The following is a 16,009-nucleotide window of genomic DNA, read 5'->3' as shown; positions in this document are numbered from 1 at the left end:
GCCACGTACATTGGACAAACAAACAGACGAATAAATGCACGTATCGCAGAACACAAGAATGCCGTCAAAAAAGAAGAAAAAACTTCCTCTCTTTTCCAACACATGAAAGAAACAGGACACGAAATTAATTTTGCAGATTCCAAATTGCTCTTTAACATGGAACATCACCACAAGAGAATAATCATGGAAGCCATCGAGATAGAGAAACACCCTCACAACATGAACAAGCGTGACGACACATCCCGCTTGCCAGACATCTGGAAATTAGCCCTCCCCACAAAAACTGACACCAGATCCAGAGGCACACAGAACGCTATCACCAATCAACCACACCAGACCCAAACCCAGACCCTCTCCACAGATAAATTACAGACACCATCCAGTAGCCAAACCATGGTGGCACCTCCGGATGCTGCACCCCCCTGCAATCCCTACACAGATCTGGCTGACACAGGCCACAAAACCACAGCTCGCCCCTATACACGAAGCCAAGCCAAAGCACAACTAAGTGCAGTACAGCCATCTTCTCAGAAAAACTCTTCACAAAGTTCAAGAGGTCAAGACACAAAGACTTTAGCAACTAATCCACACCTAATGACCCACCTAAGTGGTACTCAGGATATCACTCAAGAAATCACTCAAGATATCCCTCAAGTAATTAAGGAACAAAAGAAGAAAAGGCACACTAGCCTGGGAACTTCCTCTCTGCCCAGAACATTGGAGGCTATACACCACACCCCCTCAACAGTATTTATAGGAACTCAAACACTGAGATCCTGCTCTGTTCCAGTAACAAGAAGCCGAAAGCACCAGCCTGAAGATGACGAGTGAGACCTCGTCGAAACGTCGCCTAGACACCCCAACTTTTACACGGGAAGACACCCGAGGACACCAAAACCTGCATATATATATATATATATATATATATGAGAGAGAGAGAGAGAGAGAGAGAGAGAGAGAGAGAGAGAGATGCATATTCTATTAAGAAGATTCATGGCTGGATGGCTCTTCAGCATCTCTCTCATCATTCATACAATGTCACCTGCGTATGGTGTTTTTCCTTTTCCTTTTCCTTTTTTTTACAGCCAATATTTACAAGGAAGAACTCCATGATTTCACCAAGTGTGAATCCATATGCAAGCCAGGCAATGTAGGCCACGACTAGTTTGTGTGATTATGTGTTTTTGTGTTCAGAAAGGGCCAATCTTAAATCCCCTCAATAAATCTAGAAAAACTTAAAATGGCACCTTACTTCCTCATGCGTTAGGAAAGCTAGTTCCTTCAAGCCCTGGGCTGACTGCACACCCAGGCAGGCTATTGGATCCTCATGGACAGAGGAGGAGTATAAGTGCGTTTCCTGTTCCAGAGCCATGGGGTCTTCCTGAGGTTTGTTCTGTTGCTGTACCTTTTGACTTTTCTTCAGTTCTGGCTTGCTCTGTGGTCCTGCCTTCAGGTTTGTCCTTTGCTCCTGACTTGCTCCCTGACGCCTTGCTTTGCCCCTTGACTCTCACTTCCTGCTTTGGCTCTGGGCTCCCACTTCATCTCACTTCTGCCCACAACCCATCCCTGACATCCAGGAAGTAATGTTCTTCCTTGCTGACACTCTCTATTATCCTCATTTGCCTTCAGCAACTTAAATACATAGCCAGATTTTACTAGCCACAATGGTAATCCATTCATTACGACCCATATGACTAATACAGGAAAGAGAAAGAAGCATTGACTAGTGGGGAATTACATTACAATACAGTATTTCAATGCACTGCCTTATACTGGTTTTTATTTATTTATTTATGGTAGACATGTTCTTTTCCCTGGAAGAGCAGGAGTGGAATCCAGCACAGGCAGGGCGGGTGTGGTAGCCTTCTGTGAGAAAGTGCTCTCCCAGCTATTCAAATGTGCTACAGAATATTCCTTCCCATCAATTATAGGTCTTTGGGAACCACAAAAGTATATTCTAGCTCCTACTTTACACAGTGCCAACATCTCTCTTGAGTGCTATGTAAAATAGGCTCTAGAATATACTTGGCCAAAATGGCCTAAATAGGCACATGGACTGGAGGTTCTGCAGCGCTGGGTGGGGAACATGTAGTCCTCCATATGTCCAGCTTCTGTCAGCCCCAGACAGTATGGCCAAAGGTCAGGGACAGTGGAAACTGGCAGCCCTCTAAATGAATCTTTAGTCTGGGACAACATACAGCAGGCTGAGAGACCATCATAACAGTACTACAGTGAAGAGCCTGGAATGCACTAGTGTTTTGTCTAGTTTGGATCACCATATTCCTGGGCAGTCAGTGATGGTGTCCAAGTCCCCTGAGTTGAAGCCACCTGGCTTCTACAATTGCCAGTTTTAGAGATGAGTCTTGGCACCAGATCCTTCCTGGAAGGTGGAGTATGAGACTGAATAAATCTCAGATAGATGGTGGAGGACACAATATAACATACATATAATATAACATATATAACAATATAACATCTACAATATAACATATAATTTTATAGAAACGATGCCTGTGTGATACGTCAGTATATTTGCCTAAAACCCAGCACAGATATTATCAGGATAACTTTCAAAAAAGCAGGAAAGTGCATGGAATCCAAAACAGACCAGATGACCTAAGGCCTTTAATGTATGAATTTTGTGTGATGGCTTAAGACCTGCCTGTGATGACACATTTCACAATTGCCCTTGATTCCTTGAAGTTCAGCTAAAAGCAAATGTAATCCAGCAATAATCTTGGGGAGATTTCTTCCAAATGTCTGTTTATAGCCACAGTTAGGTTAACTAGCTCAGTTGCAAGGTATTTTATAATAGCATCTGAATGTCATAAATATTATGCCAGCAACTTTTGTAAATTCAGCCAGTATGGATGTATGAATAATGAAAATTCCTAAAGTGGCTATATGCTGGAGTTCCTCACATGAAATCCCAAAATATATGTGGGTTCAAAATAAGTTCAGTCTATTAAACCCTCTGAATTCTTTTTCTAGGCAGCTATCCCTCCCCACAGACTTGTAGTCTTTGCACACCAATCTTCATCTATATAAAAGTACATGCATGAGATGTGTGTGTGTTCACAAATATGTCGGGGGGGGGGATATTGGATTTTAATAGCAGCCACAAAAGAGTCACAGTTTATAATGTGGAATAACCAAAATGTGAGCATTAAAGTGGTCTGTGTCATCATGACACTCTTCATAAGTCTTAATAGATACTGTCAGTTTTAGATATGCAATAAGATACTGTATGACTCTGATCTTGGCTCATGTACTGTGTTTTAAGTTTCTTGGGAAGTATCTCATGTTCTGTTTATGTTAATATATATCTTTGGTGCTCTCGATCTGGATTTCCCCCAAAAGCCATGCCAAAGTTATGGAAGAGAATTGACAATGTTAATTTGGGGGTGGTGGAGGCATTAACTATGTATCAATATACAATTGTGGCTGGTGACATAAAACCTGTGGCTTGTGACACAAAACATCATGTTGGCATATATATTTTTGTGTGGGGGCGGGTTGGAACCAGATTTGGGAAGTTCATAGTTAACAGAACTACATGCACCAACCAGCCTGTTCTTCCATTAGCAGTATGGGAAACAGCTAGTGTCTGTTATAATTAGTTATTAGTATAATTAATGTACTATTCCAGGCTCTGGAATCACACTTAGAAATCTTAGTTTTAACTACTTTATAAGGGAGAGGAGCAAAGAGAAATGTTATGAGTTAGCCACATTGAGGTGTCCTGAACGTGACTTTGTTTTTCCTGATTGTCCACTGTTTCTCTCTCTGTCAGATCTAGGATACCCAACGTTTCCCAAGCTGCCATTTCTTTCTATTGTTGTTCAGGTTCAGAATATGGGCAAATTATTTCCTGAACTGCTGGGACATGTAAGCAGGCAGGTTTTGCTTGTTCCTTTATTTCTAAAACCTTTGTGATAGAAAAGTTCAGCATGCAGCTGTTTCTTTCACTGTGGTCTTGTTACAGAGGAGAAACTGCCTCTGCTCAGCTATTCTCTCTGCAATGCCCCAGAAGACTGAGAAGGTCTTTTGGCTGGGCTTTGGCAGATCAGCTTTTGCTTCTTGGCTTTATTGGCTGAATAGAAGTAATTTCATACAACGGTAGTTCCCTCTGCTGGATTCATCTAATGGAGTCACCTAAACTAGGAATAGCCAACATGGTGCTCCTCCAGATATTGTGGACTACAGCTCCCATCAGCTCCAGACAGTGTGGCCAGTAATCAGGGATGATGGGAGTTGTAGTGTAAAACATCCGGCTGAACTAGGAAGCAAACTGCATTGGACACAATTGGTGTCCTTCTGAAGAACCACTGACTGGTTTGTGCAGTAAAGCTTATGGAAGTTGACAAAGAAGTGTGAGTCAGCAGTCAACACAGAGCACTTAAGAGCTTGTCCAGATTGTAGCTTCCAGGTTTGGAAAGGTGGAGGCCTTCTCCTCAAGGATAGCCTCTCTCCAAGCAGGAGACCAGCTGAGTTAACTCTACAGTCACTCTCATTCCTGATCGGTTCTTCTTGTCAGTCATCTGGAGGCCCCATGAAAATTGAAAGACCAACCTTATCTTTATGGATTGGGAGTGTGGCAACAACATTCCCAACCTCCATAACTGGAGCCCTCTGATTATGGCTTACTTATGCCAGATTGAAGAACTACTGATGCCAGCTAGATTTTTCCATTCATGAGGGCTATTTCCATTTTGCATTGCGAGGAACAATACATGCTTCTGTGGATTCTGTGGATACAGATGGTCATTGTGGGAAGTTAGAACCATAGAGTTGGAAGGGACCAAAACACTTTCTAGCCCTGCCCTCTGCCCAGTAGGCACAATCATGCTTCACTGGCCCCCGCAGAGCCAGCTACTGAATCCAAACCACAGTATGCCTGCAGCCCTGGAACGACAGTTGCAGGAAACCCATTTAAGCACCATCAACATCAGTACTCTGTAAAGCAGTGCCAGAGAGGGGCTTCCAGAGAACAGTTTGTTTTTCAGCTGATAGACAATGAAGCACTGACTCTGAAGAAAGTGCCTACCAAATAATTTGAGTTCAAGGTCCTGTTTGAAGTAAAGTAGTGCTTCAACAGAACGGAGTATAAAGCATCCTAGCATCATCTAGAGGCCAGTTATAAACTACAGTGCATTGCTTTTCAATACACTTTCAATAAAGTAAAACACACATCATCCAGATAAAATGTTAAGAGCAGTGGCACAAACAAGGTTTAGAGGAGGTCATAAATATCAGAAAATTGATGCTCTTTCCTGAACCTATTAGGAGCAGAGGAAGAGGTTAATGTAGCCCTTTCTTTGGATGTGCTGTATTTTTCTTACCCGCTTCTGTGCTCAACAAATATGTTCTTAACTGCAGTGTTTCCTAGATCTAGTAATATCCAGTGCCATAAAACAGCCCCCCTTCTCTCAGTTTAAGTTCAAATAGAATACAACGAGGGCCTGCCCCCTAGGTTTGGCAGAGAGGATGGATCAAGTAATAGATTTTAAAATGCCATGTGCATTAAAATGGACACTTCACAACTTGAAGCTAGGTCATGACCACTTTTGAGCACTCAGTGGCTGTCACTGCTAATCTTTAACACGTGTTCCTGTGTAATAATTTTTGTTGTTCTGTTTAAAAGATGCAGCTTATTTGTTTTCAGTATATCAAGGAGCAGGAGCTGAGATGATATTATTATTATTATTATTATCATCATCATCATCATCATCATCATCATCATCATCATTATTCTCAGAGGCAAGCAGCAGGCAATTAATCGTTTTTGTATAGACATTGAGCAACAGAACCAGTTGCTTGGAGCTGGTGAGCAAGGAGTCAAACTGGTTTGAGTTCTATTGAGGCTTTCGGGTTCCATTTGATTTCTTTTCTAATTCAAGGAAATCTATTTGATTTCTTTTCTAATTCAAAAGTCCAATTTTGAAAATTATTTATTTATTAAATTTATACCCAACTTTTCTTCCACAAAGAGCTCAAGCTGGCACACATGGCTCTCCCACTTCCCATTTTACCTTAAAAACAACCCTGTGATGTTGGTTGGGCTGAGACAGGGGACTCGCTCAAAGTTACGAGTGAGCTTCATGGCTAAGTAAGGGTTTGAACCCTGGGCCTCTTAATCCTTATTCAAAACTATAAAAATTACACCACCCTGGATTGGCTAGTTTCAGATACACTATTTGAACTTGGCGGCTGCAATTTTAAGTGCTTCATATCCCTGTACTAATGTGAGTTTCACGTATGATGACGTGGTGATAAACAGTCCTGTAGCTTTGTACAGGTAGCCATTAAAGGTTTCTAGTGTGATCTAACTGCATTTAGAGTGCAGGTGGTAACAGTGATGACATTTTGCAACTCCACAATTGTGCACAAATCCAGGGCCCTGAACGGTTAATTTGTTGTTGTGACCTGGCTCCTATTCCCCTTGGTTAATTGACTCAGATTCTGATGCTAAACTAGGACTGTCTGCTGTGGCGATTTCATAGTCACAAAAAATTAGATGGACCTGGCACTTATAGCTATGGTCTGAGCCCAGGAGAGGTAGCATTATGCAGTCTGAATGGGGCCATCTCCACTCAAAGTTTGTAGAAACCACCCAGGGCTCTACATTCATCATAGAATCATAGAACTGTAGAGTTGGAGTGGACCCTAGTCCAAACCCCTGCAGGAATATGCAGCTGTTGCATAGGGGAATTGAACTTGCAAACTTGGCAATATCAGCACCACACTCTAACTAACTGAACTATCCACACAGTTGATGGGCATCTGAGGCCCTTCCTTGTGTGCCTCCTCCATGTGAGGTCTGGAGGGTGGCAACACGAGAATGGGCCTTCTCTGTAGTGGTTCCTTGCTTGTGGAATGCGATTTCTCCAAGGAGGTTTGCCTGCCACCATTATATTAGGCACCAGGCAAAAAATGTTTCTCTTCAACCAGGCATTTGTCTGATTCATATTCTACAGCTTTTTAAATTTGTCTGTTGGGGTGGGGTATTGTTTTGTTGTTTTTAATTCTTTCCTGTGTTTCTTAGCTTGTATTTTATTTTATTTTATGAACCACCCTAAGATCTTTAGATGAAGGGCGATATATCAGCTTAATAAAATAAATGAATACATAATTTTGGGCCACTGAATAGCATCATTGACCCACTCAGGTATCGTTTGACTCCAACACCCATCAGCCCCAGTTAGCATAGCCAGTGGTCAGGGATAATGAGGGTTGTAGTCCAATAGGTTCCTCATCCCTGAAAGACTCATTCCAGCTGACTGTCAGGAGTTGCCTGGTCTGGTCTTAGTACCCTGTGTGCTCACTGCTTGGCTGCAACAGGAAACAGATTGAAACAAACACATACAGTTGCATTATGGGATTGTGCTTGCTGGTCCTGCCACTGACCCCCATGTGAATATCAGAACTTGTGCACAGAGGCCTGTATGCCTGGAGCCCAATGTACATCGACACAAGGTATGTGTCCTCATTTGTTTCAGGATACAGACTGTGCACTTAGAGCCTCTGTGCAACACATTCTTATGAACAATTGGAGGTTGGGGTGTGGCCCCTCTCTGTATCTTTCTGAGCCCTTTGTTTGAAGATCCACATAGGGTTATAAGGTTGCTCAGAGCAAATACAATAAAGATTACACCACACTTTGTGAGTTAAATAAATCCTAAACAGCAACAGTAACTGGATGTGTGTTTGCTTGGCCGAAAACAGAGTTACATTAATCAGAAACCTCCCAAACAAGTCAGATGTAATGAAATAAATGTGATCCTGTTTAAATAAGCTGCCACAGTAAAATTAAAGTGTGCAGAGCTTGCAGAAGTGGTGGCTTGGGGGTGGGAGAGGAAGTGATGCACCCTAGTCTCATTTTATGTGATTACATCTGTACATAATTTAAATAGGGGTTGTTCAGATATCTGATTAAATAGTAATGACTCCTCTATTTATATTAATTAAATGCTTACTTAGGGACCTGGTTTTGAACATGTACCGCCTTGCTTATCTGGTGTGTGTGTTTTAATTCCAGAATATAGACTAGGCCTTGGAGCCACATGTGCCTCGGAGGTTTTTCTGAAGCTGAACAGATTATCAGCGCTGTCTTCATCTTGGGGAAAGGGAAATTCAGCCTAAATTGAACCTCTCCCCAAGCAGGTGATCAGGGTTGTCAAAATTTAAAGCACTGATAATCTGGCAGTGTTTGCACACTGCACAGACCCTTGGATACTGGATTTTAGTGCTTAAAATAAACATGGTAGGGGCAATACCCAAAGCAGAAGTGGGGAGAGAAGAGCCCCCCCCCCATGTCTGCATCCTGTAGGAGTCTTAAGATGAAGTTATAGATGAGGCAGAAAACGTTCAAATGAGGCCATATTAGTAGATAACATCACAAACAAGCCTGCCTGTAATTGCGGACCCTCATAGTAGTATTATCTTGGAATCAAGCCCTGAGATATACCCAGGGCTTTTTTTTCCTAGAAAAAGAGGTGCCAGAACCAAAGTTGTTGAGCTTTTTTGGGAGGGAGGACCTCTTCTGTGCCCACTTGCCCCACCACCATGGCTAAATAACATAAACTGCCACTTTGCACCACCGACCTCTGCCACGCAGCTCCGATCGCTTCTGTAGGACATCCCCGAGTGCCGTGATGGGGCAATGCTACAGAGATGCTGGAACACACTAAAGAGCTGCTGGAACTCAGTTCTGGTGAGTTCCAGCTGGAAAAAAAGCCCTGGATATACCCATTCCTGACATCCTCCCAGTTCTGAAAGTTGCAGTTAAAGCTTTGAAACACTTTCGAGGTGTTAGCACCCGAGGAAGATATTTGAAACAGGGCCATATCCAGAAGTCATCCGCTGCTCAGAGCATTCTTCAGTACAATAATCATTGTTTTTGTGCTATATTGTTATTTGTAAGCCTTGCGGAAACATACACTTTTGCGACTTTAACGCTACTTTGTCTACTCTATCAGGAATCTATTCTCACTATCGACATATTGTTGTCACAATTGTATGCCTTTCAGCGCTTTTTGTTCTTGTATTAGGAGATAGTCAAGTATCGTGTTGCACTGAGGCAGAAATATACAACAGCTATTATCATAACTCATATGCAGATACATACCCAGATCTATATTTCACCCTTAGGTGAAATTATTTTGCAAGCTGACCGGGAAAACAGAGAAACTAGGTAGACCTCGTATGAACAGAGGTGGAGATTAATTTTAGCTGGAGCGCTAGATAAAAAGCAGAAGCCAGATTGCTTTACCTAGCAGTTGGAGGGTATGTTTCCTCAGGGAATCAAGTTCCAAGACCAGGTGGGCTAAGATCCTCTTCCTCCACTTCCGGAACCAACTATTGAATGGATAGTATTTCTAAGTATTTCAGTATTTTCCAAGTCACACAAAGAACAAAGGCAGCTGTGTTGGGTCCACAAGAAAAATAAAGGGGGGGGGGAATCCACATAAGAGCAATTCCTTCCTACCAATAAATGCAGTACATGAACCGCTTCATCCCTTGAAACACATACAATATTTGCACCCATTACAAATACTGTTGTGTGTCAGCTATCTCTATCTTTAGTGTCCCTCCCTAGCATAGAAAGACGAGCTTTGGGAAGAATGTTCCACTGAACAAGAATCTTGTTTTCATAATTAGGAAAGTCCACCTGTTCCATTCACTAGAAAATGGAAGGAGCATAAGAATTGGAAATTGGCAGCAGTTGTAAGTTAGCACCTTTATTTTAATTTTCCAAAACACTGCCATTTGTGAATAAGATATAGACAAGACATTTCAAATAATGACTCTGCAATTTTAAAACCTTCCTGCCTTTTTAATATTAACAGCACTGTTGTACAGTCATACCTTGGCTCTCGAACGCCTTGGGAGTTGAATGTTCTGGCTCCCAAACAATCAAAAACCGGAAGTGAGTGTTCCGGTTTTCAAACATTCTTTTGGAAGCCAAATGTCTGACAGGGCTTCCGCTGTTTCCGATTGGCTGTAGGAGCTTCCTGCAGCCACACTTGGGAAGTCAAACATTTCGGAAGTCAAACAGACTTCCGGAACAGATTCTGTTCAACTTTCAAGGTACGGCTGTATTTTAATTTTGGACCAATTAATCCATTTGACTCTGCACCATTTTACATGACATGGTTAATCTTTATACACATATAGTTTGCTGGATTTACAAATACTATACTTTTCATAGGCTGTGCCTCCTTGAGGCCATAATGTTCCATGCTTTTGACCACTTCAAATCCAACATTCAGGGAGTTAGATCCAGGCTCCCTGTAGCCTTTAATAATTCTGGGAGGTCCATCACTAGGTATATACTTGTGGTGGCCTTACTTTTTTAAAAATATTAGTGTAATAGGTGGAGCTGTAACATTGATCTTTAAGGCATCATTTCCACATAAGCTAAAATTACAGGGAATATAAATAGATCCAGGAGGAAGAAATGAACTTTCCAGTGTTTTTTTTAAATATAGAACAACTATAATTGTGATATGCTGAATGGCATTGATTCAAACATTCTGTGGCAGACTTTAGAAGCTTGTAAATAATATTAATTCAATACATGCACACATGCAAGTGCACACATATTTGTGTGTGCGCGCATACACACAGGACTGCTAGAAACAATGCCAGCTTTTGGATAAGTTTGGGAAAGCACTACAAGAACATCAATTTAAGGGAGTTTAAATGGTCAAAACTCACACAACATGGAAAGTCTATTCTAAAGCCTGTCTAGGTTGAGAACATCAGGTTTGAATGTTCTTCTTTCATTATTAAGGAATTCATACTTTTATAACCCCCTGGTCCCTAGTGAATAGAGTGCTTGTGAAAGTTTTGGCATTGCAGCACTGGAAACACAAGAGGTTCGTGGAACTGTTATCGGCTTTTTCGACCACTTGCTAAAAATGTGCTTGAAAAGGATTATTCCGCAGTCCATTAACCAGCCTCTATGCTGGGAGCAGCCATTCGTGTTACATTCAATTTCATAATGGTCTAGTGATTGGTTTTCCCCGTGTCCAAAAGATACCTATGGTTAATCCAAGAAAAATAGAAACTCACAGCTTCAAGTATACTTTCCATGGCTTCCTCACATTATTTGTGTGTAAGGAAATAGAAGGGATGAGTACTTTATCAGGTAATGAAAGAATGTGCTGCATGCTGCAGTTTAATCTATAAAACTAGTTTGGAAAAATTAAGCATGTTTTCAAACAGGTGGGGAACCTTTAGCCCCCATCCCAGAAATGGTGCTGGACTGCAGCTAATGGTCATTGTCCCTGACCATTGGCTATTCTAGCTGTTGGGACGTTGGTGGAGCCCAACAAGAAGCCCACAAGTTGCTCATCTCTGCATTAAAATGTTGTTTTTTAATGATGCAACACTACAAATGACAGCTTTCTAGAATCTTTATCTGAATGAAGAACATGCCACAAAGTGTGCATTTGAGCACCCAAATACAGCAAGAGTTGATGTGACCATGGGTGTCCCCTTCTGCTCTGCCCTAGTCCTCTCATTTGCCTAACTTTTCACCAGCAGTGGGGCAAAATGGGACTCCTGATGTCTACTTTAGGCAGAAGAAAAGGGTAGGCAGAAGGACCAGTGGAAGAATCCGCTGGGGCTTCCTCCTCTCCTACTTGGTCTAGGAGGTCTAAAAGTTGATGCAGATTTTCAGGCCTCCAATCCAATAGCCATCTTTGCAAGATCTTACGTGTCGATTCTCATTCCTGTGTTTTTCATGCAGTGCTTATAGTTCATCTAACCCACTGAAATTTACTGGTATCCATACAAGAGAGCTCTATGTGATAGCTTTATCAATATGAGGAAGAAAACTTGTGTGCAATCAGTTGGTCATAAGACAAAATGATCATAGGAATGGGTTAGCAGCTTAATTCGCAAGGTCTGAATCCACCTGCACTATGGATGGGAAAAGCTGGCCCCATGTTACCACAAAAATATGGAGATGTCTCAAGTTCTGAATGAGGGTAACGATCATGCTTATTGTGTTGAAAGGGACAATACAAATTAAGGAGTGTTCCTATTCAGAATGTGACACAATTCCTTTTCCTATGACAGAGAGCAGTGGGTATGCTTCCACTTGAGAGGAAAATGAAAATATCCAGAGCCTGCCCATTTTGAAGCAAAGCAGAGGAACGCTAAATGGACTGTGTTTGCATTGTTACATATATGGATAGGAAAAGGGGAATGACATATCTGTCAAATAAATGTAGTCTAGAGTGTTATTCAATGAACGAATGCCCTTTAATCCAGCACTGATAAGTGTAATTTAGGAAACCCACACAAGTGAATTTGCCATATCATCTCATTGGGTATAAGAGGGAGGCAGCCTAATTTCCTTGATATTTTGCATTATAGAATTAGGAATATGGATTGCGTTAAACACTGATTATTGCGTTTAAAGAGACTTTTGCCGGCAATGGAACCAAAAAAAGTAATTGTCTCAAGCTGGTTTTAATGACAATAGGTATAAATAGTAATCTAATTATACTTGGGAGAGATTTATAGCTCTAATTACTACTAGTTTAAAATTGCAAAGGGATTGACACGAGCAATCAACACATTCCATGCTGTGAATCCATCTTGCTATTGTAAAAGCTACCTGCCAATTGCTTGTCAGTGGAATGATATGCCATGCTGCACACATTATTTCGGGAATTAGCAATACAACAGCTCCATATGCATAAATGTTATCTGTTCAGTTGAATGGTAAAATGTAGAGCCCAGAGGTTATAACATTCAGAATCGGAGTCTTGCAATTATGTGATTTTTTCTGTCTCTCCCTCTTATACTGGCTTTTTATCTGCCTGATGCAATATGAGCTAATTTCAGGGGGCTCAGCTCTCCAGGTGATAGTAACTTGCTGTAAGTGAACTATCTCTGAACGTGTTTTTTTCATACCTGGAAGATTCGATACAGGTCCCCAACAACATAAGCTTGCTGGTTATTACAGGAGATGGGTGTGATTGATTTAACTTAACCTTTTTCCTCTTTCAGGTGCACACATCATATATATCTTTCCATGCACTTCCTTGAGTATAACATATGCGCCTAAAGCGCTCAGGCAGTTGAACACTTACTTTTGTTTACCACATAAAAATAGATGCAAAACACAAATGCCTCTTCTTTTAAAGGTACCCCTGCCCATACGGGACAGTCGTGTCCGACTCTAGGGTTGTGCGCCCATCTCACTTAAGAGGCCGGGGGCCAGCGCTGTCCGGAGACACTTCCGGGTCACGTGGCCAGCATGACGAAGCTGCTCTGGCGAGCCAGCACCAGAGCAGCACACGGAAACGCAGTTTACCTTCCCGCTATAAAGCAGTACCTATTTATCTACTTGCACTTAGGGGTGCTTTCGAACTGCTAGGTGGGCAGGAGCTGGGACCGAAAGACAGGAGCTCACCCCGCCGCGGGGATTCTAACCGCCAACCATACGATCGGCAAGTCCTAGGCACTGAGGTTTTACCCACAGCACCACCCGCGTCCCTTACCTTGCACTATTCTCTTAGAATCATAGAATCATAGAGTTGGACGAGACCACAAGGGCCATCGAGTCCAACCTCCTGCCAAGCAGGAAACACCATCAGAGCACTCCTGACATATGGTTGTCAAGCCTCTGCTTAAAGACCTCCAAAGAAGGAGACTCCACCACACTCCTTGGCAGCAAATTCCACTGTTGAACAGCTCTTACTGTCAGGAAGTTCTTCCTAATGTTTAGGTAGAATCTTCTTTCTTGTAGTTTGGATACATTGCTCCATGTCTGCTTCTCTGGAGCAGCAGAAAACAACCTTTCTCCCTCCTCTATGTGACATCCTTTTATATATTTGAACATGGCTATCATATCACCCCTTAACTTCCTCTTCTCCAGGCTAAACATGCCCAGCTTCCTTAGCCGTTCCTCATAAGGCATTGTTTCCAGGCCTTTGACCATTTTGGTTGCCCTCCTCTGGACACGTTCCAGTTTGTCAGTGTCCTTCTTGAACTGTGGTGCCCAGAACTGGACACAGTTCTTCTTTTACCTTGCACTATTCTCTCCTGGCCACTTGGCTGGCAAGGACCAGGGCAGGTCTTTATGCATTATAAATTGTAGACACGCTGACTTTCTTCAGTGTACATTAGGTAGCCAAGTGAAGCTGAGGACAGGGCTGCTGCACCTTTAATAGAGTGCAGAAGAAGGAATTTCAGCAGATGTTGCTGGTCATGCCAACTCTACCTGCTGAAATTTCTTCATAGCTATTCGTGCTATAGGACCGTGGTTCTCTTTTTCACCAGTCTACCGTAGTGACTATGGGAAGAGTCCAAGGAAAGAAAGAAAAAAGGCTGTAAGCCTGCTTAGATCCAGCTCAGATGCAACAAACCAGACAAGAGGAGTCAAAAGTTTCTCCAGATCAACAGCTGCTTCCGCACCCCATTCTGTGCATTTTCCTTCCATTCTATGACTTCATTTCAATCAATTTCAAGTTTGTTCCAAATGGGTCTCATTCTTAAGAAGTTACCATTGTGAGAAATTTGTGCTATTATTGGTGTTTCATCATTTTAGTGCTTAATAAGCTTGAGTCTGCTGTTAAACATGTATGTTAAGTTTTGAATGGACTTTCCTTCTCAATATCAGGTGTCTCCAGAAGTCAGTCTCCTTTATTCCAGCTACATAAGCCAGTCAAGAACTTTCATCTACAGTGCTCCTAAATACACCATTATAACACTATTAATATTTCTTATTTTTATAGATCCATCTCTTGTTTTTATCTTGGGGTATCCAAAACAAAAGACACTTAGAGAGCCTGCCCCCCTTCAGAACGTGCCCAAGATAAGCTCATCTAATTGCTTGCATTTTCAGCACAGCTGTGTGCAATTAGGCTCACTTCAAGATCCCTAACCATTTAACGTCTCTCTCCACCCATTTTCACAATATGGCATAAGCGTCCACAGTGAAAGCTGAAAGCTTTCCATCTTTATTCCATATAATTATTGCTCTTGAATGCTGCTTCTTTCTATGAGAAAATTCTACATTTCTATTGAAGTATTGTAGTTCAGTACTACTGCCAAATACTGTGAGATGCCCATAATGGAATAAGATTCTCCCCATTGCCCCACAAAGCAAAACAAACACCCGCCTTGCTTTAGCCATAGAGTCTGCTAAAACAATGGCATATCATTGGAGTTTTTGAAATTTCAGCAGTTTTATGCATGGAGCATGGAGCCTACATACGACAGCTTGGGAACTGTGGAATCTATAGCAGGCCTCTCTTATAATACACCCACATACATAAACACACATCATTCTGTAAACCTCCCAACCACTATACTCCTCTGGTATTTGGGGTTAAATTATGCTTCTACTGGCACACTGGTTTATTTTCAGTTGTTTGAAGCATTTATTCACTTAGCATTATTTGCTATGTCAGTGCTCATTTCCATGTTCCTTAATATGCAGTGTGAAGGCTTTTGACATCTTATAAGGAGGAGATTTGCGAAGGATAAATTTTATGCATTTTCCCCTGGCGATTGTTAAAGCATCATTTTACTCGCCACCATCTACCACACATGTCAAATGACATTATTTCTGAATTACCCACAACTCCTTATTTATCCGTCGGATTCCATTTATGAAATGCTTCCCATAAAATATCAGGAAGCGATTTCACAGTAAATCACCATATTTACTGTGGATATATATTGGATATATATATATATATATCCAATTCCATATAGAAAAACAAAAACAATTCCGTATGTGAGAAACATTTCAAATCCAGCACAGATGCAGACACAGTTCTTTAAGTGCAGAAAGATCTCCACTTATAAGACTTGTTGAAAAAGAAAGGGCTTCAGTAGGTGCCGAAAAGAAAAGACAAGAGAGATGTCTGATATGTTAAGAGAAGGAGTTCAATTCCTGTATGATATGGAACAGATGAGATGATACTCATAAGAGCCCCTCTTCTGCACAGCACAGTGATTGGGTATATAAGGGATCGAACAA

At 41.7% G+C, this 16,009-nt stretch overlaps 1 protein-coding gene across 9 annotated transcripts in view; it reads left to right on the top strand.

The window, feature by feature from the left end:
* LOC309374409 (uncharacterized protein) overlaps positions 1 to 16,009 on the top strand; it is a 343,318-nt gene that overhangs the window by 323,268 nt on the left and 4,041 nt on the right. The window lies entirely within an intron of this gene.

The sequence above is a fragment of the Podarcis melisellensis genome, assembly GCF_964234715.1.
Source record: "Podarcis melisellensis genome assembly, chromosome: 7".
NCBI classification, from domain to species: domain Eukaryota; kingdom Metazoa; phylum Chordata; class Lepidosauria; order Squamata; family Lacertidae; genus Podarcis; species Podarcis melisellensis.
Note: the sequence above shows the minus strand (reverse complement) of the source record. Positions and strands in the feature narration are given on the sequence as shown.